The sequence below is a fragment of the Neolamprologus multifasciatus genome, chromosome 14, assembly GCF_963576455.1.
Source record: "Neolamprologus multifasciatus chromosome 14, fNeoMul1.2, whole genome shotgun sequence".
In the NCBI taxonomy this organism is placed as follows: domain Eukaryota; kingdom Metazoa; phylum Chordata; class Actinopteri; order Cichliformes; family Cichlidae; genus Neolamprologus; species Neolamprologus multifasciatus.
In genome coordinates, this window is record NC_140452.1 from 3,561,314 (window position 1) to 3,584,548 (window position 23,235).

Genomic DNA, 23,235 nt, shown 5'->3' on the forward strand with positions numbered 1-23,235 from the left:
CACTATTCATTCACACACTGGTGGAGGCAGCTACAGGTGTAGCCACAGCTGCCCTGGGGCAGACTGACAGAAGCGAGGCTGTCATATCGCGCCATCGGCCCCTCTGACCATCACCAGTAGGCGGTAGGTGAGGTGTCTTGCCCAAGGACACAACGACCAGGACAGAGAGCCCAGGGATCGAACCAGCGACCTTCCTCTTACAGATGCGCTTCCCAAAAATTCAAACGCAGCCTCTTAGAAATGAGACCAGTTTGATGTGCAAGATGTCCATTTTTTTTAAATCAGAGATTTACTTGGAAAAAATGTAATATGAAATAATAATGAAACTGTGGTCGCCCCAAGATTGGAAGGTGAGGGGTTCGAATCCACTGAACGGCTACTCTGAGGTATCCCTGAGTGAGGTACCGTTCCTACACACTGCTCCCCGACGCCTGACTGGTGGCTGCCCACTGCTTCACTGAGTGAATGGGTTAAATGCAGAGACAGTAATTTCCCCACTGGGATCAATAAAGTATACATTATTATTATTATTAACAGTGTTGTGCTGTATTAGCTACATAAATGTGTCATTTTTAGCTAAAGAAAGGCATCATGAAACATGAAAAAGCACTTGGAGCCTCGTGTCATCCAAACTAACATGAGTGAAGTGTGGTGGATCTTCAGGATGGACTTAATCACACTGGTAATCTGAATTTAATCTCTTGAAAGAGGAATGGGAGTCTCGAGCTGGATTCAGCTGTCTGCTCTGCTGAAGTGGGACAATTTGCTTTCACTCACAAGTACCCTCACACTTTGTGTTTGTTCTGGAGGTGAAGAAAGTGATTTCAGTCCATCAGTCCACAAATCCACCTCTCTGGAAGGCAGATTCGTTTTTTTATGTGTTATTTCAAACCCACTCTGATGCTTCTGAGCTGAATGTTTCCACCAGTTTCCAACAAACATCCAGTTTGAATGAATTTGTGTGTGTTGGGTCTGTGTTTCCACAAGCCCTGCTAGTTTAGAGACTTATTCATCATGAAGAAAACAAGACAGTCAGCGATCGATCGATTTACTTGCAAGGGAGGCCTCGTCGGTGTCTACCACAAAATGACCCCAAATCCGGCGTCCGCTTGCTGCCTTTTATTGGGAAAACAGTTCACACAATACGCATCGCAGCAAAAGCACCGCCTGCATCGGTATGCGTGTGAGAATGTGTGTGTGTGTGTGTGGGTGGCAAAGTGCTTCTAAGCAGTGTACCAGGGGCACGGAGAAAAGTTGTCGTACCATAGGCACGAGGAGTGTGTGTGTTTGTTTGAGTGAGTGTGTGAGAATGTGTGTCTCTCTGTGTGCGTGACTTCCAACTGTTTCTAGCAACATCCTCAGTCATAAAATGGTAATCTCCCACACACCCAATATATGGGTCAATTCCTGTATTGGTTCACAACACAGTGAAGCCATAAAAGGGCAGCAAGCTGACCACACAAGAAACAGATCTTCCAGATAAAATGTATCTGCAACAGATCCTCCCCCAGCACAGAGTGGCTGGAGAGGTGGTCAGGGACAAAGGAATGTCTCGATCCTATAGATTGAACTCAGATCTTACAAATTTAAGAAGCACAACGACAACGTTCAACAATTAGACTTAACAGTGTGCACACCCCACAACATATTATTTTAAAGGGACATGAATGTGACCGTGAAATCTCAAAAAGGGTCTTTTCAGAGTGACACACTCCTGCACCGTGTTTCAATACAGAATCATCAGTGAGGGACAAAAATACAGATTCAGTATTTCTGCAGCTTTAACAAAGGAAACGATGTGTTTTCAGTAAGAGGTGAAACTCTCACTTTTTCTCAGCTCCTGTGTTCCTCATCAGCGAGTCCACCTACACAGAAAAACCTGCGACCGGCTGTTCTCTTAAGTTTCTCCTGAGGCATGCTGGGAAATGCAAAAAAGTGCTAAGTGCAGCTGATGAGGATGAGAGGATTCAGTTATAACAAAAAAGAAAATTAGACAAATATTTCACAGAATAACCTTCAGAGCATCACACGCTGATGATGTATAATGCTGTGCCAACAACGTGCCTGAAGGTGGATTTTTTTCTCAGAGTTTGATATCAGGGTGGTGTGGGCGTAGCGTAGGTGAACAGCCCTTTTGGAGAAACAGTTACATCACATCCTGTGCATCGGCAGATATATACATTTTTTTACTTCAAGAAACGCCCATTTTCAAAATGTATTCACTTGAATCGCCTCCAGGTTTCAGACGTGTACTGTTTACTTTGGTTAATTTAGTTTGCGCTGCAGTAAAAGATAGAAGTAAGGTAATTAAACAAGGTGATAAAATGAAGCCACAACTGACAAATGCAGCAGAAACACAATTTGTGCGGCGGTGATAGATGACGGAAGAAGCTGGGCTGTAATAACGGTGGCTTCAAAACAAAAAGAACGGAATTTGATAACAAAATCCAAATGGCTTTAAAACACAGCGTGATGGACGACGGCGGGGGAAAAAACAACAGGGTTCATAAAGAATAAGCAGAAAAGAACATGAATAACAGAGATGAAGAAAAGCTGTCCCAAGGGGGAGTTATTGGAAACGAGTGGGAGGAGGAAGGAGGAAGAGGCTGAGTGTTTCATCACCGGGGAAGCTTCAAGCTGTTTTGTTCAGACACTCGAAAGCAGTGGATTTTAGCAATGACAGGAAGCTGTCTCGCCAGACGATGAAATAAAACAGCAGATAACTGGAGAGAACGGGAGATCGGAAAACTTCAAATTCACTGTGCCATCTCCGGAAAGTGTAACGCTTATTGTTTGTGTCAATGGTAGCAAGACGAGGATCATTTTGCTGACATTACAGACGTCGTATTAGCAACGAGATTCTGTGAAAGAGCCCAAAGTTCAATTACTCTGAAGCAACGTGTGTGTAGTCGAAGCCTAATCTGATGAGCCACAGGGCTAAATGGTAAATCTGATGAATTTTGAATTGAATTCAAAATCCTGCTCCTCACATACAAGGTCTTAAATAATCAGGCCCCATCTTATCTTAATGACCTTGTAGTACCATATCACCCTATTAGAGCACTTCGCTCTCGCTCTGCAGGCCTACTTGTTGTTCCTAGAGTATTTAAAAGTAGAATGGGAGGCAGAGCCTTCAGTTTTCAGGCCCCTCTTCTGTGGAACCAGCTTCCAGTTTGGATTCAGGAGACAGACACTATCTCTACTTTCAAGATTAGGCTTCAAACTTTCCTTTTTGCTAAAGCATATAGTTAGGGCTGGACCAGGTGACCCTGAATCCTCCCTTAGTTATGCTGCAATAGACGTAGACTGCCGGGGGATTCCCATGATGCATTGAGTTTTTCCTTTCCAGTCACCTTTCTCACTCACTATGTATTAACAGACCTCTCTGTATTGAATCATATCTGTTATTAACCTCTGTCTCTCTTCCACAGCATGTCTTTATCCTGTCTTCCTTCTCTCACCCCAACCAATCACAGCAGATGGCCCCGCCCCTCCCTGAGCCTGGTTCTGCTGGAGGTTTCTTCCTGTTAAAAGGGAGTTTTTCCTTCCCACTGTCACCAAAGTGCTGCTCATAGGGGGTCATATGATTGTTGGGCTTTTCTCTGTATCTATGAAGCGCCTTGAGGCGACTTTTGTTGTGATTTGGCGCTATATAAATAAAATTGAATTGAATTAAATGGACTGATTCTTATGTAGCGCTTTTCTACTCTCATGGAGTACTCAAAGCTATACAACATGCCTCATTCACCCAATCACACCCATTCAAGCACTTTATCTACACTAAGTGCTTTCTAACGACATTCATACACATTCATACTCCGATGGAGCAAGTTGGCGTTGGAATCTTGCCCAAGGATACTTGACATGCAGACTGGAGGAGCCAGGGATCGAACCACCCACCTTCCGATCAGTAGGTGACCTGCTCTACCTCCTGAGCGACAGCCACCCAGGAGGTGGAGCAGGTCACAGCTGCATGGTTGCACTGGGTGATGCGTTTCATCATTACCACCAAATATACATGCTTCATTTAATTCAGTCCCACATTCATCAATGCTATCCCAACTATGGCCTAATTCATGCTAAAAAATAGCCCTTAAAGGAGGCTGTTTTTATCAAATTTGTAATGTCAACAGTTGTAGAGGCACTACTGACTTTTAGGGCTAAGATTTACTTACAATTCTTATTCCAAAAGCCCAAATGTCAATGCCTGTCTGTACCTCACAGTAAACCATCTAAAATGCTCTAAAAGGCCACAAAATTGAACGATACCCCTAGGCCTCGCTTTTGTCCTGGCAGATCCAGACGTGAGGAACAGGAGACCAGTGTTGCCAACTCCTCAGTAAGGAAAATCGCTATTGGTTGTCCTAAAAGTCGCTAGAAGTCGCTAAATGTCTTCATCGCCTAATTTGCATAATTGGTCATGCTAATGTAATTGTAACCTACGTTGTTGGAGAGAGAAATAACATCATGGACGAGACATAAAGTGAGTAAAAAACGTCCTAAATGAATTTAGAAATTATTTATTACTACAAATTAATATTTTTTTTTAGCAATTATTGATTTTTTAATGTCACAATTCCAACCCTGCTCCTTTATCCGGGCTTGAGCCGGCAAAAGTGACCCGAAATAGGCACTCTGGTGGAGTTACTTTGTGTGTGTGTGTTTATAAGTAGTTTTAAACCTTGTGATCCACAAAACAGCATAAGAGTAAAAGAAGAACTGATTGCGTTACAGTCAGTGCGAGAGCAGCGGCTTCGCTCATGCGCGATTCATTTGTAGTTTGGATGCATAGGTGTGAACATCTTGTGCCCTGATAGCAGCGGGGGGAGAACTATCCTCCGCCCGTGAGCACTTTGGCATGGGCGAGGTGCCCACGGCAGCACCGCTGCTTGTTGAGAGTAAGAGCGATACGCGCTTTCACTTCAAAAAGTCGTCATAAAAAAGGCTCCAATAACACCAGAAAAAGTTGCCAGATTTGTCGCTAGTCGCTTCTTAGACAAAAAGTCGCTAAGGGGGTCTGAAAACTCACTAAATATAGCGACAGAGTTGCTAAGTTGGCAACACTGAGCAGCAACTGTATAGCTGTATGTGTCAACGCTCCTGGGTTAACTTTAGAGTAGTAGCCAGAAGTCTATGGCTATTCGTTCACTTTTGGAGCCAGCTTCAAGAGTCCTGACATCCTGGAAGCTAAAAGTATAACTCAATAAGCATTAAAATGATCGTCTCGATTCCAAAGAAGCGTGTCTTCTAACACGCATTTTCATATAAAGTTTGAGAGCAAAGCTTTAGCTCGAAATGCCGGGTTTATTTGAGGTTGAAATTCCACATTTAAGTGCTGCATTCCTGGAAAGAGGGTTGGATTAGAAAACGGATTACCAGGCATGTAGACCAACAGGTTATAGAGAAAGACCACGGGATGATCAGAAATGACAGAGAGGGAGGGAAGCAGGAGGCGAATTGAGCCTCATGGCAACTGACAAGAGTGCAAGAGGAGAGCTGCACACAGGTGTCTTGTCATCTCTACACCGGTCAGCACTTCTGACTGACAGCTGGATTAGCATTAGCACAACACAGCCACGTGGATTAGCGTTAGCGGGCCCGGTGCTGCACAAAAAGGGATTAGATTTAGCAAGTGCTAATGCAGTAGGCTAAGAGATTAGCACTAGCTATAGCATGGCTCCAAGCTACAAGAGAAAAGATTAGCTGCGTATATCTGACTTCATACTGAGCCACTGTAGATGATCAGGACCAAACAGCAGAGGATTTCAATCTCAAATATGGAAACTGTGGCACTGAAAATAGAAACAGCTTCATGTAGCAACTCCACCAAAACACCATTAGATAATAACAGGAATAATAATACTACAAATGCATGCTTGTCATTAAAAATTAAACATTTTCACGATATTTATGGGGATCTTTTTTGTTTTTCTGGATACTATTTTGGTTCTATCTCTATATCTAAATCGATTTATTTATAATTTGTAAATATGCTTTATAAATACATTTAAATACACAATTATATTATCAGTTTGCAATGGTGTGAAGCATAATGATTGTATTAGAATTTTGTGAAATATTAAGTATACCCCATTGTTAGCAGCATGCTGAACAGCTTTAGCAGAAGCAATAACCTCATGCAGTCATTTTGTGTATGAGAGTCTCTTAGGTCATCGAGGAGGAATTTCCCCCACTCCTCTTTAGAAAATAGCCCCAGTTCATTGAAATTTGATGGCAATAATTTAGACGCAGCTCTCTTCCCACAACAGGTCGAGGTCTGGACTTTGAATGGACATTTGCAGCACGTTGATTGTTTTCTTTTAAGCCATTCAGTTGGAGATTTGCTGCTGTGCTTGGGGTCAGTACACTGCTGCGTGACCTGGTTTGAGCCAAGTTTGAGCAGTTGGACAGATGGCCTCACATTTCACTCCAGAATACTTTGGAGTAAAAGGAGTTCATGGTCGACTCGATGACTGCAGGGTGCACAGCTCCTGCAACTTCAAAACAAGCCCACATCATCATGCTTCATAGTACAAGGTGTTTGTGCTGATAGGCTGTGTTTGGTTTTCACAAAGCTTCTGCTCTGGTCATCCTCGCTGATGCATTAAACATGATGAAACATGTACTTTAGCCTCATCTATCCAAAGGACATAGCTCTAGAAGTCTTGCTCTACCTGTTGTGTCAGGACCTTGAATATTTAACATGCTAACGGAGGCCTGTACAGTCTGAGATGCAGCAGGTTTTCTGCAGTTTCTCTTTACGTTGCGGAGTCTGACCTCGGGGTGAATTTGAGAAGACTGGCAGCTGTCTTGAATACTTTGCACTTGTGAATAATCTTGAACGATGGACTCTATATTGTTAGACTGATGGGCAGCAGCAATTGCTTCTTTAAGGTAAATGCAGATGTTTTTCTGCTGATGCATTGTCTTATCAATTTGAAAATACTATAGTTTTCACAATCACAAGATTTTCAGGATGACCTTTGACTCGCCTGAGAGTTTTGGTAAATACACCAATGGTATCAATTTGAAGCTCCTACTTCGCCTCGTTCTCGAGTTATTGCAGTCATGGAAACTTGTCCACGCCGCCCGCCTGCCCGACGGCGTCACAACAATACCCTACCAGCTGTTTATGGCTGAGGGGCAAAAACCTGAGTGACAGAAACATAAAAGCAGCACAGGGACCATCTGAGAGCTTCCACTGATACTACTTACAACTTGTTATTTTATTCTCGCAGATCCATGGTGACATTAACTTACAGTTTGACCTGGTCGAAGGGAGGCAAAGATGAACTTAAGATTCATTCGCACCGAAAGATAATCGGTGTTATCTGCTTCACCTGTCATCGACCCTCATGTTGTGGCTGATTGAGATGTACTCCAGCAGCTGGGTTTTTTTTTAAAATCCAAACCTTAGAAAATATCAGCAGCTGTAAAACAAAGGAAAAGCTGCACCTTCTCTGCATTTCATTCTCGTGCCTTCCACCTCAACACGCTCTCTCTCTGGTATACTGCGGTGCTTTGCTGTAGTCTAATGAAAAATTCCTGCACGTGGGTCATTCAGTCATTTAACGTTTCCTCATCCTCTTATTTACCAGGCAGAGCCTTTAGTAAAATGCTGATTATCCAAAATACGAGCGCACGTGTCAGTGCACATTCCACTAGCGTAGTCTCTTTATGATCAACAGTCCAATCATTAAAATTTATAGTTGCAAAATGAGACCAAAGGGTTTTCTTAATGGTTTAAGGTGTCAAACGAGGATCATAAAGTTGGTGGACAGTCTACATGCAGACATTTACATGCAAATAAACATTACTGTGAACGAACCATCAGCAGTTTGGATATTCCTGTCTGGTTATTTTATCAGCTTAAAGGGTTTTAGACGTGACACAATGAATTCAATGATAAAGATCAACAGCAAAAGCAAATGTTTAGGCGAAGCAAAGTGACTCTTTTTGAATTTTGCCTTTTAAAGGCTTTTTAAAGACCCACAGGAACCTTTAATAACTGTAAATGTACAGTTTTTAGGTGTCTTTTTCTCTATGAATAAAAAAGTGGAAAACATTGAAGTAATGTGTGTTACTGGTGAGCTGTTCACATGTGGGTCCTGTTAGAATAACAGTATATCTGTGAAGGTTCTCAGTCATCCAGGTCATCGTTGTCAAAGGAGCTTGCAAAGAAAAGCGTCTGGACTTCTTTAAGTTACTTGAAGACGTTTCACCTTCATCCAAGAAGCTTCTTCAGTTCTAAGGTCAAATGGTGGAGAGTCCCAGATTTAAACCTGGTGGGAGTTTCCCCCCACAGAGGGACAAAAGGACCCCCTGATGATCCTCTAATCGCCTGAGCCAAGGTGTGAAACTGGGTGTGGGTCACAATCAGCCAGAGTTTCAGGTGAGCTCATTGTGAAACCTGGCCCCACCTTATCATGCGAATTCCTGAGGTCAGTGTGAGTGGGCGTTAAGGCGTCTGGGAAGGGATCTCAAACAGAGGCGGTGGTTTACGACACCAACTCTCTGCCATCTATAATCCAGTTTTGAGATCCCTTCCCAGATGCCTTAACGCCCACTCACATCCTGGGCCATCTGACCTCAGGACATCACATGATAAGGTGGGGCCAGGTTTCACAATGAGCTCACCCGAAACTCTGGCTGATTGGGACCCACACCCAGTTTCACACCTTGGCTCAGGCGATTAGAGGATCATCAGGGGGTCCTTTTGTCCCTCTGTGGGGGGAAACTCCCACTAGGTTTAAATCTGGGACTCTCCACCATTTGACCTTAGAACTGAAGAAGCTTCTCGGATGAAGGTGAAACGTCTTCAAGCAACTTAAAGAAGTCCAGATGCTTTTCTTTGCAAGCTCCTTTGACTAGAATAACAGTAGTGTTCCTCCTTCCAGTCTTCAACATACAGACGTGAGATTTCACCTTCGTATTACCCTGCGATCTCACTTGTTGACTTCATCTCCTTCGCTCATACAAACTACGTCGGCTCAGACTCACATCGGCATTCGAGTGGCAAACTGGCAGGACGTACGTACGCAAAGACGCCCACATGCAAACAGAGACCGACAGAGGCTCGCACTGTCAGATACACTGCAGTCACCGAGGGTCGTCTGAGACCACGTTACTGAATCATTATTGTAATGAGATGTGCTTTCACTCACATTAAACACGACAGTATTAGCAGGGATCTTATCATGTTGAGAGATCCTGGACACAAATCTCATATTACTCAAGCACCAGTGTGCTTATATATATTTATATATGCTATCAAGACCTTTTCTGTTACAGATGTGTGCGCGACTGCGGCACACAGAGCCTGAGGGTTTATCCGTCTTTCAGTGTGATTGCTGCCTGCAGATTTAACCATCATCGTTGTCCAATAATAATATCTTTAAATGTCTGTGTCATCTAGTGCAGCGGTCTCCAACCTTTTTTGCGCCACGGACCGGTTTATGCCCGACAATATTTTCACGGACCGGCCTTTAAGGTGTCGCGGATAAATACAACAAAATAAAAGTAGTACCTGTACCGAAAAAAAGAAAATTTATTCATAACACACATGAAAAGACCCAGGAAAACCGAGTTAACGATAAAAACGATAACAAAATAACACTAAAAACCGATAAAAACCCTGAAAACTACACATTTCACACCTGAGCCTCAACTCTCGCGGCCCGGTACCAAACGAATCACAGACCGGTACCGTGTCCGAGGCCCGGGGGTTGGGGACCGCTGATCTAGGTCATGGTACTCTGGACACCTTTTAAAAAGAAGGCAAGTGGACTTCTTTAAGTTGACCTACTATTGATCATATGAGTTATCTGTGAAAAATGATGCGGTTCATTACCATCATCAGGGAGCATATAGGATGATAGCTGATGTCATAAGCTGCTGCCTCTGTTCAACGATGGCCGTTCACAGTGGACACAGATGGCCTCTTTTACTCCTCTCGCAAGTCTCATCCGTCCAAAACGTGAACCTCATCATCCTCGAAAGAGTGACGTTTATCCTTTGGGCGGCTGTTGAGGTTGTTCCTCGATGCTGAGCCATGGAGTGGCTGTTACAGTGACCGTAATGACCAACACCTTTTTTAAACCCTGGCTCATGTGATGACGCACATGATCCATAGTAAGTCAACGACCACTTCCATAGTGGACATCTGCAGTTTGGGTTAGGCTAAGGTACTAAGAGTCATTTCCATAAACCGATTTCTGGATGTACAGTAAATATGTGTCATCTGTTAGCAAGGATGCAAATTTTTGGTATCAGAAGAACAATGAAGCTTCATTAACAGCACAATGCAGAGCTGCTTTGACTGCAATTACAGCGATGAAGACGGGTGCTAATTTACACCAAGGACACAATGAGCCAGTAAAACTGCAACAATGCGACTGCCTCGTATGATTGATTAGCTCTTTGGAGACATAAGAAGGGGAACCACTATCTGTGGCATTACAAAACCTCCCGTAGATTTCAGTTGGCATGTCTGTCTCCTATCGTGGAGTGAGGTTGAACAAAGAACAGCGATATCTGTTCCTGAATATTTACTACTGAAACAGACAATTAAGTTTCACAAAACTAAAACATCTTCTTCAAGGTTCAGGAACAATTTTCAAAGAAAGAGGCTGATGTGACTGCAGTTCAGTCAAATCTAAACATCAGAAGTCTGAAATCTACCAGAATGCAGCTCAATTACCTGAAAGTAAAATATTGTATAAGGCAGAAGCTTAAACTAAGAACCCTCGCAGGTATTCAGGTTGATCCTTTGTCAGCCAACTTTCAGCTTTGCTCGCAAACCACAGAACATATCTGAAAACAAGAGGTTTTTAAAAGCTGCGGTACGCATGGATATCAGACGTATGGTGTCAGAATAAAGAGGAAACATTTAATTGAAAATCAAAAATACTGGTTGGTTCTGTTCAAGAGATGTTTGCCATCAGACATCTGGAGGGGCTCAGAGGCTTATTAACTTTTCTCGGGCTCTCTTGGGGGACAGATCACATTTCCAGAATGCTCATCAATCAGCACGTTTTTTTAGTCGTCTACTTTAATGACCAGGGCGTGCTGAGAGACACGATCAGCTCATAACTGATTTACACACCGTGACAGCATGCACGTATGAGCATGTGCACGTATGAGCATGTGCACGTGTGAGCATGTGCACGTATGAGCATGTGCACGTATGAGCATGTGCACGTACGGGGCCTCTTGAGAGAGCACGTGCACACAAACAGAGAATTACAGCTCGTCAGGAAATCTGCACATGAACATCACCATAAATTTAAGGTGTCAGCAATCAGAAAAATCTTTACAAACGCCAATAAATAAGGTGGCTTGTTGTTGTTATCTTGGAATATACCTGATCAGTTAGCCGAGTAGACAATCTCATTATTGTATCACATGATCAAACTCACACATCTGAGAAATAACGTCCCTGAAACGATGCTCGTTTGGATGTCTTGTACGTAGCTTCGTCATTTTGTCGTTTTAAAAGGATGTTTTGGACACACGGAAGATTAACACAGATCCATCCACACAGATCCATCATGGATATAAGAGACGTCGTGTAAGCCTGGGTTAATCTCATGACTGATCATGTAATGCGCTGACCATTTAATACACAGACTCATTCTCAGTGCATCGTAACGTGGTTAGCGTCATGAAAGAGGGGAGAGATTAGTCAAATGCATCCCTCCCCCACATTCTCAGCCGTGTCACTAGAGCAACAGCAAAATAACACAATCGTTAAAACCTAGAGAGGAAAATTAAGTTTGTTTACAGTAAAAAAAAATGCATAAAAAGCTACAACAATGATAAGAAATACAAAGAATCCACGCTGCAATACGACCCAAGTAAAAGGTGCAATCACAACGTTTCACAGCTCCACTGATAAAATGCACAAACGATACCTGAAATACATTTAACTTTCTCCCGTTCAAGGTCATCGGATCAGTGTGCCAGAGACTCTTCAGCTTGAATTTGATTTCAGGGGAGAGGATAAAGTCACAGTCGGTCGTAGCTGGTGATTGCGGCAGTTGGCAAAGTTTGCTTCTGTGTGGCCACAAAGCGTCCACCTTTGAAACGCACTCAGTGGTATACACAGCAGGTCAGGAGGTTGCCCCCAAACATTACGTCACATCTCTGAACCTACAACCCATCAAAACGCTGCTGAAAAAGCACAGAAGAAGAAGAGTTCACAGCAGACACAGACATCAGATACGGATGTATGAAGCCTGGATGTTATTACTCTACTACCAAGAGTTAGCTTCTTCTTCTTCTTCTTCATACTAAGCCTACAGGACTTTCCTCATTGGATCCTATCTCCTCTGTAATCTCCTTTGTCCTTGTCTCCTTGCAGGGATCATCTGTCTGTCTACCTGCAGTAAGCTGTCCGATGTGACTGATGGCTGAGTGTTTGATAGTGTCGGGTTTGATTTCCAGGCTCTTGTTATCTGTCACCTAAATGAAGGCGGAACTCAATCTCAGTTTCAGCCACAAAATGGCTTTACCGGGAAACGCCCTTCACCGTGGAAACGGCGCAAGTGGCACCTCTGTCGCTCCACACAAACCAGCAGCCTGCCATTAGTCAGCGTCGGTCGGCGTCCCGATGTGTGTGTGTGTGTGTCTACACAGACAGACAGGGTGTGTAGACACTTATGACATTTCCCAGCATTGGTGTGCGTGTTTGTCTGGCTCAGAGGGGCGCTATCAGCGCGTGCAGGGGGAGGGCTTTGTGTGGACCACAACAATTGCATGCTCACATATAACGTCTCAATCTAAAGAACAATGCAGTCTACATGTAGAGGGTTGGAGGAGGGGTGGGGGGGTCTTTAGAGGACAATGCTTTGAGTCTTGTTTCCTTTTTTTTACTAAATAGTTTAGCCACGCCCCTTTTTAACGTATTAATCCATCCATCGGCTTCTGCTTATCCTTTTCAGGGTCACGGGGGGTGCTGGAGCCTATCCCAGCTGTCTTAGGGCGAGAGGCAGGGTACACCCCTGGACAGGTTTCCAGTTTGTTGCAGCTAACACACAGAGACATCAGTTAACCTATCCCCACAAACTGCATGTCTGTGGATGGTGGAAGGAAGCCGGAGTATTACTGATCATGTATTAATTACTGCGTTTTAATCCTACACAGTAAAAAATGACAGGTTTGCACTGAAACGTGGCTCGATCCTCACTCCCGTCTTTTCATAATTGCCAAACCCCGGTGCCTCTCAGCACCAACCCTGAAGGACACCTTGTGAGGTTCTGTGAGACGCCAGCAACTTTGACAAAATGACAGTGTGACCCAGCCTACGGTGATTTCCAGCCTGGTGTCAGAGCAGCTGCAGGTAAACCTGTCTGAAGGTGCATCCATCCTTCTGCCTCTGTGTGTGAATTATAACTGGAATTCAAAGCAGAGCTGCAGGCGGAGCCTGAGCAGGCCCAGACTGTTCTCCAGCATGAAGGAGACATCTGTCCTCTACAGGATCAGTATCACCAACCACTGAATCATCCAAGGGTGCAGATTTGGCATGGATGGACGGGACGTGTCCTCACCAATATCCAGCAATTATTGAATTGTTCCCACCAATAATTTCATCTCTTCGAGTAAAGAAAAACAAATCCGATAGAAAGAAAAAACGATCTGTCAGCGTCTCATTCACCCAGCGGTGCAGAAAGAGTTAAATTACGTCCTCTACTGGAGTCCTACGTCATGTGACAAATATGGCCAATGTGATTGGCTGAGCCTTTCAGGGAGCTCTGTTTAGTTTTAGCAGCAGCAAGCCTGCGCTGCGAGGAGGAGACGAGGACGGCAGCAAAGAGGAAGAACCTGGATATAAGAAAGTATTTTTCAAAGAAACCTGTAAGTCACTTAAAGTCAAGTTCACTCATAAAATGTGTCATAATAACGTTACAGGCTATGCTAGGCTTTGGCCCACATCAGTCTAAAACTGTATGTAATCACGAATAACGTGTTTTGGAAACTAACTGCACAACATGCAGCACTATTAGTTCTCTCAGTATAACAGAGCATCGTTTCTAAGCTGTCAGAGAAAACAGCAGCTTTGAGCAGCCAGGATATTAGTTTACAGAGGCTGTACCACGTCCACCAGGAGACACTGGACAGTATAGATGTAAAACCAATATGCCAGCAGTTTATCTCAGCTAACGAGAGGAGCAGGCATGTGTTTGGCTGCTTCACATAGTGGACATTGAGTTGTTGTGTGGGGCATGTAGTCCATGTCTGTTGCTGTAACAGTAGTTCATGTTTAGAATAAAAAACCCAGCTCACTGATCTGATAGAGGTAGTAGTGCCTAAAATGTTGCATAATTTTGCTGAGAGATCTTTTACTTTGTGGTCATCTTAGACGAGTAGTTTTATGGACAAAACCCACCAGGTCATTCAGTGTTGCCTTAGTGCTAATGGATAAGAAATGTTGGTGTAACTGAAGTAATGTTGTTAAGTCCTTAACCCTTTAAGACCTACCATAGAACAAAATAGTTTCCCACCACAGGAAATTTATTTTGAGTGTCTTCATAGTTTTATTTTTGAAATACACCAATTTTTATACACTGCAGGAAAAACAAAAATAAATATTATGATGCAAATTTGCAAAAAAAGCAGCATCTGCATCAAAATAAACTATTTCCAGCAGTGCAATATGAGTCCTAAGCATCCCAGAAACCACACAGAAAGTCATAAAGTCAAACATAACTTTTAAAAACACCAGTATAGGCTCATGAGGCCTTGATGGTAAAAAAAAAAAAAAATACATTTCCGCGAAAATGACGTCACTTCCGGTTTCGGGCAGGTAATGGTGGACATGCAATAGTTCGCGCTGATGGACGTAGGAAGTGTTACAAACAGCTGATCGGATCGGCAAAGCGTGTTTCTGGAATTTTATGTTTTTGTTGCTGCAAGTGCTTTTTATGCAGTTTTTGCAAAGCTTATGTGGAAGGAAACTGTGACCGAGGACAAGCTGATGGCATAAGATGTAAGTACAACTCCTCCGGTTTCATATGCAAAAAAAATTATTGCGCTAGCTCACGTGGTTGCAGAGCTACCGGGATTTAAAAATAGTTACGCAAAACAGAGCGTGCCCGCTCCGACCGGCTTTAAAGGGTTAAAGTCATATTCTTTTATTGTCATGACTGTATTTGAAGCTATTTTTACTTTTGTATGATACCTGATTTATATGGAATATGGCTGAAGTAAACTAAAGCCTAAAATACTTTAGTCATTTATTTAATAGTAATTTAACATTATTTAATTCACATAAAACTATGAATTGTAATTATAAATGGTTTAAAAGCATGTAGAATAGCATATGTAGGCAAGTACAAAGACAAAAAGGGAAAAACAGAAACAGGGCAGAGTTCGGTGGTTGAATCATCCGTCCCCACCAATGCCGAAACCAAATCTACACCCTTGGAATCATCCTTTTTCTTCTTTCCTTAAATGATTTCTTTGCAAATTCCAGTTTTTTATCCAACTTATCTGTTACACCTTCTTTCCTCTTAAACCTTTGTCTCTGCAACATCCCCCCACGCCCGATCATTTCCAGTTTTTTACTCTTTTCTATCTTTAACATCTTTCCTTCACTCTCTTTTGCATCATTAACTATTTCTCTTCTTTTATATCCCCCCACAGGTCTATTCTTCTTCTCTACCGTCCTTCTCTGCGTCTTTCTCTTCCTATCCTCTCACATCGATATCCTGCATGTCTCTGTCACCCTCCCACTCCCTGCCCCTCCCTCTCTCTGTGACTTATAACAGATAAGTAAGGGGCTATCTTAAGCTCTGCTCCTCTTCCTAGAAAGTAATTTGGCAGAGGGTTGCTAAGTCACCCCCCCCACAACTGTCACCCAGCAACAGACTCAATCACAGGCTGACCATCTATCTCCATTCCTCCCTCACCTCCATTAAATCCAGCTGCTGCCTAACACAAAACACTGAGAAAGACACAAATGCACATACATGTCTGCAGTCCAAGAAGGTGCACACAAGTCTGTTTACACAAACGAGTGACACCAGTCGTGTGTGTGTGTGACTTAAACCTGCACTTTTTCTAATGGACAGTAGGTGAATTCACTGTTCTTCATACATTTTCAGTCTTCACTGTCTAGTTTTGTATTGAACTGGGAGCCAATCAGGTGACTGCAGTAATGAGATAATATGTTCAAAATCCTACTTACAAATGAGCGCTTTGGTGGCAAATAGAGCGTTACAATTTTTTTTTAAAAGTAGATAACAATAGAAAATGTCAGTCTGCAGAGCTGTTGATAACATTTCCTAAACTATTTAAGCAGCAAAATCAACACGTTCTCGCTCCCACAGCGTAATATTTGATGCTAGATGACAAATCATCAACATATTACGCTTCCGGACACCCAACACGTCCCTAAAAGACGACACTGGGAACATGAGAACTGTGTGGAATCAATCTGCACATGTTCGTTCATTTTACTTAAATGGCTTTGGAGAACACTTTGTGCTGGTTAAAGTTAGGGATAAGGTTCGGGTTAGGACTGGAACACATGGCTGGAACATGTATTACTGTGGGACCGTCATTTTACTGGATTTCATCCGTAACCTGGTGCGTAGCATAAGAACGGGTCACCTTTCACGCTCCTCAGGAACGCAGTGAGACGTGACAAATCGCTGGGATGTTACACCTCGGGAGTGACAACGGGCTCAGTACAGATTAAACATTGAACATTTGAAGGGGACAAATAAATTATTGCAGATCTTCAGAATTGAGAATTGAGGATGTCACTCCAGGACACTGAAGCATGAAGCTGTTGGTGAGTGGGTAAAATCCTGTTTGTTCAGGACAGACAATTTGTTTTCTGGTTGGAGAAATTCAGGTTGAGGAGGATGATAGAGACGCTTCCCACCATGTTTCGCCTGATCCACAGTAGACAACGGCTCTTTCTGGCCGGGCAAAGAGCAAGCCCGAGCCTATGTCTTAGATCCCAGGTGGTTCCAATGGTGAGCAGCCAGCAGTACCTACTAATATCTGATTACACTCCAAATTTCTTCGATGTTATAGAACAGCCTTTGCTATTTCTTGCAGGAAACTGGAATTATTTTAGGAATAATCTTCTGAGAAATACAGTCCATACATCCAACCTATACACTACAAATACCTTTAATTTGTAACCTGTGGTTGCAAGTTACCTGTTATAGTTTACCTGTGCAGTTCATGAGATCTGCACAGGTAAACTCTGCCCAGGCAGACCGGCAGGCTTGGCTCCTGCTTCACTGCCTCTTTGTTGTAGAGTTGAAAGGCAGGATTTAAACATGTCACAATAAATGATGGTGTAGCACTGATACGAGTGATCAGAGACTAGCTACAAAGCACCGAGTACAACAGGAATACAGCGTGTAATCTAATCACAGTGTCGTGCAACCAGAATCCCTTCACACATGACTGCTCACAATAATCCTGTTGTTTATACTGCGGTAATTATGTTTTTAAAAGTATTGGGTAATTTCACTGTCAAACTTAAGACAGCTGCAGTCTCCTTTTAGTAATGTAATCATACGACATTTAGCACGTACTAGGAGGAACTCATTACCCGCCTTTGTAAGAAAAACAGAAGGCCACATCCAACAAAGGCTGGAGTTTATGTAGAGAACAAAAGTGAGTCTTCTACAGTAAAAATCATTAATAGGGATGCACCGATACGATACTGTAAAATGTGTGTGTACTCATACTCGTAAAAGTTTCTTTTCAGTTATTTCCTTGTATCTCCACTGTAAAGCTGTCTGTTTTTTTATATTTTTGAATCCCTGTGCTTTATTTCATTGCTCTGTGTCAATATTGGCTTGTCAATAATCCAATCTTCATGAAAGGTGCCATTTAAATAAAGTTTGATTGACTGTTTAAACCTTATTGCACTGTTAATGTCGGCATCTTTGGGAGTTCTTTACTGACCTTTGATTAAAGTGATGATCAATAGCACACGTTTAAATTTTAACCCGTAGCTCACTGATGAATCTAAAGGGCAGATGTCTCACTTTTTTGGCCTGCATCTTCTGCTGACGCTGCTGAAGCATTTTTTGAGACTGTGCACGGCAACTCAGTTAGAAATTAACACAGTATCAGAGGATCTGCTCTAATTAGTCCCAGTGTTCTTGAGTCAAAGGACTCATTACATCCATCAGATCTTTTTAGAGATAAAATGTCTTTACAGTTAATGCTGAATGCGTTTAAACGCAGTGAGAAGACAGCATCACGAGCACTAGCATGTTCACGTGGACGCGTGCAGTTTCGACCTTCGTGGTAAACCCTTCAGAAGCCCCTCGGCAGCACATGGTATCTCCATCAATGCAGACGTGGACGAAGCAAATCCACATGCATTCATGTACATGTCATTAGGTATCAGGTGAACTGCTTGACCTGTGCACCGTATTTTAAATACATCTAAATAATGCAACTAAATGAAAGGATGAGACCGAAGCGTGGTTACAGCAATGAATTCAAAGTGTGTATTTTCGCCTCAGGGCTTCTTATTTATGCATAACTTTGAAAAATAGCCGGAAAGCTCAACACTTTAAAAGGTCAAAAGCAACATTTAGAAGTCGAGTTTCTCTTATAACCACCACCTGACTGTTAAAAATAAAGACTGCATATAAAAGCTTTACATTCCAGGTGTGCGAAGCCTGTGTAGAAGTGCCAGATTTGCCTTTTTCTAATTGTCAGCAGGGCACGACTCCTGTGCATGTGCTGTACCGCAGAGCTGTTCCAGACAATAAACACGGTCTACGTTCCTCTATTCAACGATCCTGTGCGGAGGCCTTACCTGTTGGCAGCTGCTGCTGTCAGTAGAAACTACATATTTAAGGTGAAGTGTGACACTGCAAGGATTTTTCTTTAAAAAAAGACAGGTAAGAAAAACTTTGCTGTCGGCTGTGTTTTGAGAGTACTTGGAGACTGATTTGGAGTTCACATCGTTCCAATCAGAGCGCTGACAGAACACTGAATAACACAAATGCTGCTGCCTGCGTATCGCTCGGCTTTTTTATGTCGTCTCTCAGTCTCCTCTAAATGACAGCTGAGACATGACAACAACAACCATTACTTTCCACCTCCCTCCTCCATATTTTCTCTTCCTTCACTCTACTACCATTTAACCTGTCATCTAATCTTTCTCACGTTTTCTGGAAACTTTAAACTAAAACTATATTTAACCGTTCGTGTTTATTGGGTTTTTCTTCTGGTGACACACGACACTGTGGCCCCAGCGTCACTGTGTGCTCGTGAGTGCATTAAGTGATTGTGGCTGTTTTATCTCAGCCTTGTTATGTTGAGGTTTCATCAAAGAAAATCAAATATGAAGGTTTCACATTATTTCTATTGTTGTTAGCTGAAAATTCAAGAAGGTGACTGATGAAGAGGAGGGAACAGAGAGAGGAAGAAGAATTAATGTCTTTATTTGCTTTTTTTTTGCAGCACAAACTTTAAAGTGACCATGTGAATCTTTATTTTTCCATCCATCCATTCTCCTGCAATTATCCAATTTAGCCTGAAGTATTGAATTACAATACTAATAAAATTTTAATAAAATTAAAATAATATTAAAAAATTTAATAATAATATTTTTATTAAATAATATTTAAAAAATATTTAAAAATTAATATTAAATATTATTAAAAATATTAAAAAATAATATTAAATTTTTGTAATAAAATTAAAATTATATGAATTACAATAGTGGAGCCTAAAAGTAACAGATGCATAAACTAGTTTTTCAGCATCACCCTGAGACGGGATGTTTTATTTTTAGAGATATTGCCTAAATGAAAGAAAGCAGTCCTACATATTTGTTTACTAACTCTTCAATATGTGATTTTAAGGACATATCCTGGTCAGAAGTGATGTCACAGTGTTTGTGGAGGCCACGGAAAGGCCTTCCAGAGTAGGTATCTGGTTATACAAGATTTTAGAGATGAGTACAATAACCTTAGTTTATCTGCATTTAGATGCATGAAATCATGTTATCTTTTATTTATGTTTTAAAAGCCCAAAGAGGTTTGCAAACTTGCTTAGTTTATGAATTCTGTGGTGTGTGGCAGGATTCCTGCAACATATTTCTTCCTGTAAAAATAAAGTATGAACTCCGGCCCTTTTATTACTGAACTGAGTATTTCCCACAGCGTGTAGGAGTTGTTGGGATATGCTGAGAAGAGTTGATTTGGGCCAGTGTGTGTTTGTGTGCCTGTATTCATGTCTTTATGTGGACCAAAAATTTGAAGTTTACTCTACTTGTGGGGACCAGCAGCCCTAATGGGGATCAAAATAACAGTCTCCACGAGTTTGAAGCCATTTTTGAGACTCAAAAATGGTTTTAGCGTCAGGGTTACACACTTGGGTAACGGTTAGGTTTAGGGTCAGGGTCAGGGATAGGCATAAATGTTCGATGGTTAAAGTTAGGGCAAGCAAGGGAAAGCATTATGTCAATTAGATGTCCCCACAAGATATGAATGCTGCACTGAGCTCTGGTCAGTGGAAGCATTTTTATTTCCAGTCTAACTTTCTCTGTGTGAGGTATTTAGGTTGCTTTGATGAATCAAGTGCACGCTGTGTGCTGTTTTGTCAGCTGCCATTTCTACTTTTTTGTGTTCGAGCAGAGGCCTGTGACAAAGCAGCGTACCCACAGGCCAACGCTGCTTACATTCACTGCGTTTGTTCAGTAACAGTACTGCGCCCACCTCGAGCCGCAGAGAAAGAACATTCTTGAATTGCTATCTGATATTCACCTCCCACGATTTCAAACCATCAGCAGCTGTCTGTCCTTCTCCTGTCATCTCTTTTTATCTTTTTCTTTCTAGTATTCTGCCATTTTTCCTGCCTCCTCTTTGCCCCGACTGTTTTACTCGCTCTCTCTCTCTCAGCTTGCTATCCTGTTGTCAGCATGTCTTTCTTATCGTGCTCTGTATTCAAGAAGCTAATTAGCTCTGCGATTGTTAGCCGACACAGCGCTGGAATTGACTGGCGGCTTTCCAGAGAAGCTCAAACACACATGCACGACCGCACACATCCAGGACCTCTGCAGTAGTTCCTCAAATGACTCTCCTTGCTCTGTGTGTGTGTGTGTGTGTGTGAGTGTGGAGTAGCACACAGTGTTGTAATCCTGTATAATGACTTGCTGGATGCATTGAGCTGCAGTCCTGGAGGTTTTGAGGCAGAGAAATGATGGGACTCTCTCCTCTGTTTGCATACAGCAGCAGCATTTAAACCACTGAGCGGAAGATGGGGAAATTACCACGATATACATCAGTGATCACAACTGCCGTCTTTAACTGAAAGAAGTTGCGCTGATGCAAAAAATTACTACAGATGAGGATTTTTATATATTTGTCAGATGAATTAACCAATGTTTGTCCCACAAACATTGGTATTCCTAAAAGTTCTGGGGTTATTTATGCATTCTACCCATAATTCATGTGAGACAACTACGGTGGCCCTGAGAGGTCATATGGACTAAAACAAAACAAATAGACAAATGCTACAAAAGCACATAAAACAAAACAGAAGCATCATTAAAAAACAAAAGAAATACAAAAAACAAAAGCGAAACAATAAAATCACTTTCAAATGTAAAAAGTTAACATTTCTATGAAAGTGAGTGAATATGCAAGACTGAGAGCATCAATATGTGCTGTGTGAAGCAGGTTATATTTACAGAGTACAACATTCAGGATTCACCACTTCTCCAAAGCACTGACACAAAGAGATGCTGTGAAATTTAAGAGGAGGGAACGCAGTCTCAATTCCTTATTTCTGACCAGGACTTTGATTTAAAGGGGACCTGTTATACTTTTCTGTCATACAAGCTCAAATAATGTTGTCAGAGTGTGTGAGGCAAAAGCATTGTCCATCCATCCGCCACTTATCCTCTTCAGATAGGCTGGAGCCAATCTCAGCTGTCTTGGGGCGAGAGGCAGGGCTAGCACATAAGTGAGTTTCCAGTTAACCCATCCCCACTAACTGCATGTCTTTGGACTGTGGGAGGAAGCCAGAGTACGAGGAGAAAGCTCATGCAGACACAGGGAGAACATGCAAACTCCACACAGAAAGACCTGATGGTGCAATTGAACTCAGGACCTTCTTGCTCTGAGGCAACAGCGCTAACCACCGTTCTGCACGGTGCTCTTTAATATGTCATGGTAACTCACGCTGGCTAACAAGGCGCAGCTGCAACCGCATACTTCAGGATGGACATTTACTTTGGAAAGCAAAGAAACAAGCGAATAATGTCCTCCGGGCCATTAAATCGCAGGAGAAAACACCTGCCTCATCACCATAAATCACTCCATTTAACATCTCAATACGTTAAACATTTTACAATAAACAAGAAGCAAACACTAAAACTGGCCAATTAGAATCCTGCTGAAGCCTAAGTTAAGAATCCTTTCATGCATGTGTGTGTGTGTGTGTGTGTGTGTGTGTGTGTGTGTGTGTGTGCACGAGAGGTATTCAACAATATTTAACAACCCATTAAATCAAAATCTCGCTGGCTTTCCAACTAAGAGAAAGTTGCTTCAGTGGAGCCATTTTCAGCTGAAGAGTCTCATGTGAGGAATTAGAGGTTTATAGTGATCTATTGATTTTAACAGAATCAGCTTTTTTTCTCTGTCACCAAAGCCAGAGGTCATGGTTCAGCATCCTGCTGTGGGACACTTCAGCAGGGACGTGACTGCACCTCGGTCTGAAGGATGTCCTTTGAGCTGGCTGCGCCGCCCGGCTGTCGAGCTTCGTTCAATAATGTTTCATTTGCAGGCATGAGTTTTGGTCCGAGTCTTAGATTGATTAAATGTTCCCAAACTCTGTCACCAGTCACCAGAACAGCAGCTAAATCAGATTTGACTGTGTGTGTGTTTGTGTGTGGGGCAGCTGCAGCATTAAAGGCATCCTAGCAGTTCAGCAGCAGACAGCACCTTTCTTTACTATCCCACCTTCCTGTTCTATAAAGCAGCCTTCACATACTCTGACTCTCTTAATAAGAGTCAAAACCATGCAGCTTTTTTTTCTTTAAGCCCGGCAGTCACATGGTGTCAAACTAAAGAGCAGGTCCTCGTGAGGGCAGTAAAGCCTGCAGCCTGCAGAAAGATTAATTGCACTGCAGCGATCTCTAACTTTTAAGTTGGCGTGTCAAAGTCGAATATCACCTGAGGTTGAACTTCTCATCTTTGCAATCGGTCCACATTTGCATTTCATTAGTAAAAATGATCAACT

General features: G+C 42.4%; 1 protein-coding gene and 1 long non-coding RNA gene across 2 annotated transcripts in view; both read right to left on the reverse strand.

Moving 5' to 3' along the window:
* Positions 1–23,235, reverse strand: part of LOC146503262 (leucine-rich repeat and fibronectin type III domain-containing protein 1-like protein) — a 359,063-nt gene that overhangs the window by 286,109 nt on the left and 49,719 nt on the right. The gene's annotated exons all lie outside the window — the stretch shown is intronic.
* Positions 271–19,594, reverse strand: LOC146503264 (uncharacterized). The gene is made up of 2 exons (XR_014868720.1): positions 11,852–19,594; positions 271–11,805 (listed from the first exon to the last, which is right to left on the reverse strand). It is a non-coding gene; the product is annotated as an uncharacterized LOC146503264 (long non-coding RNA).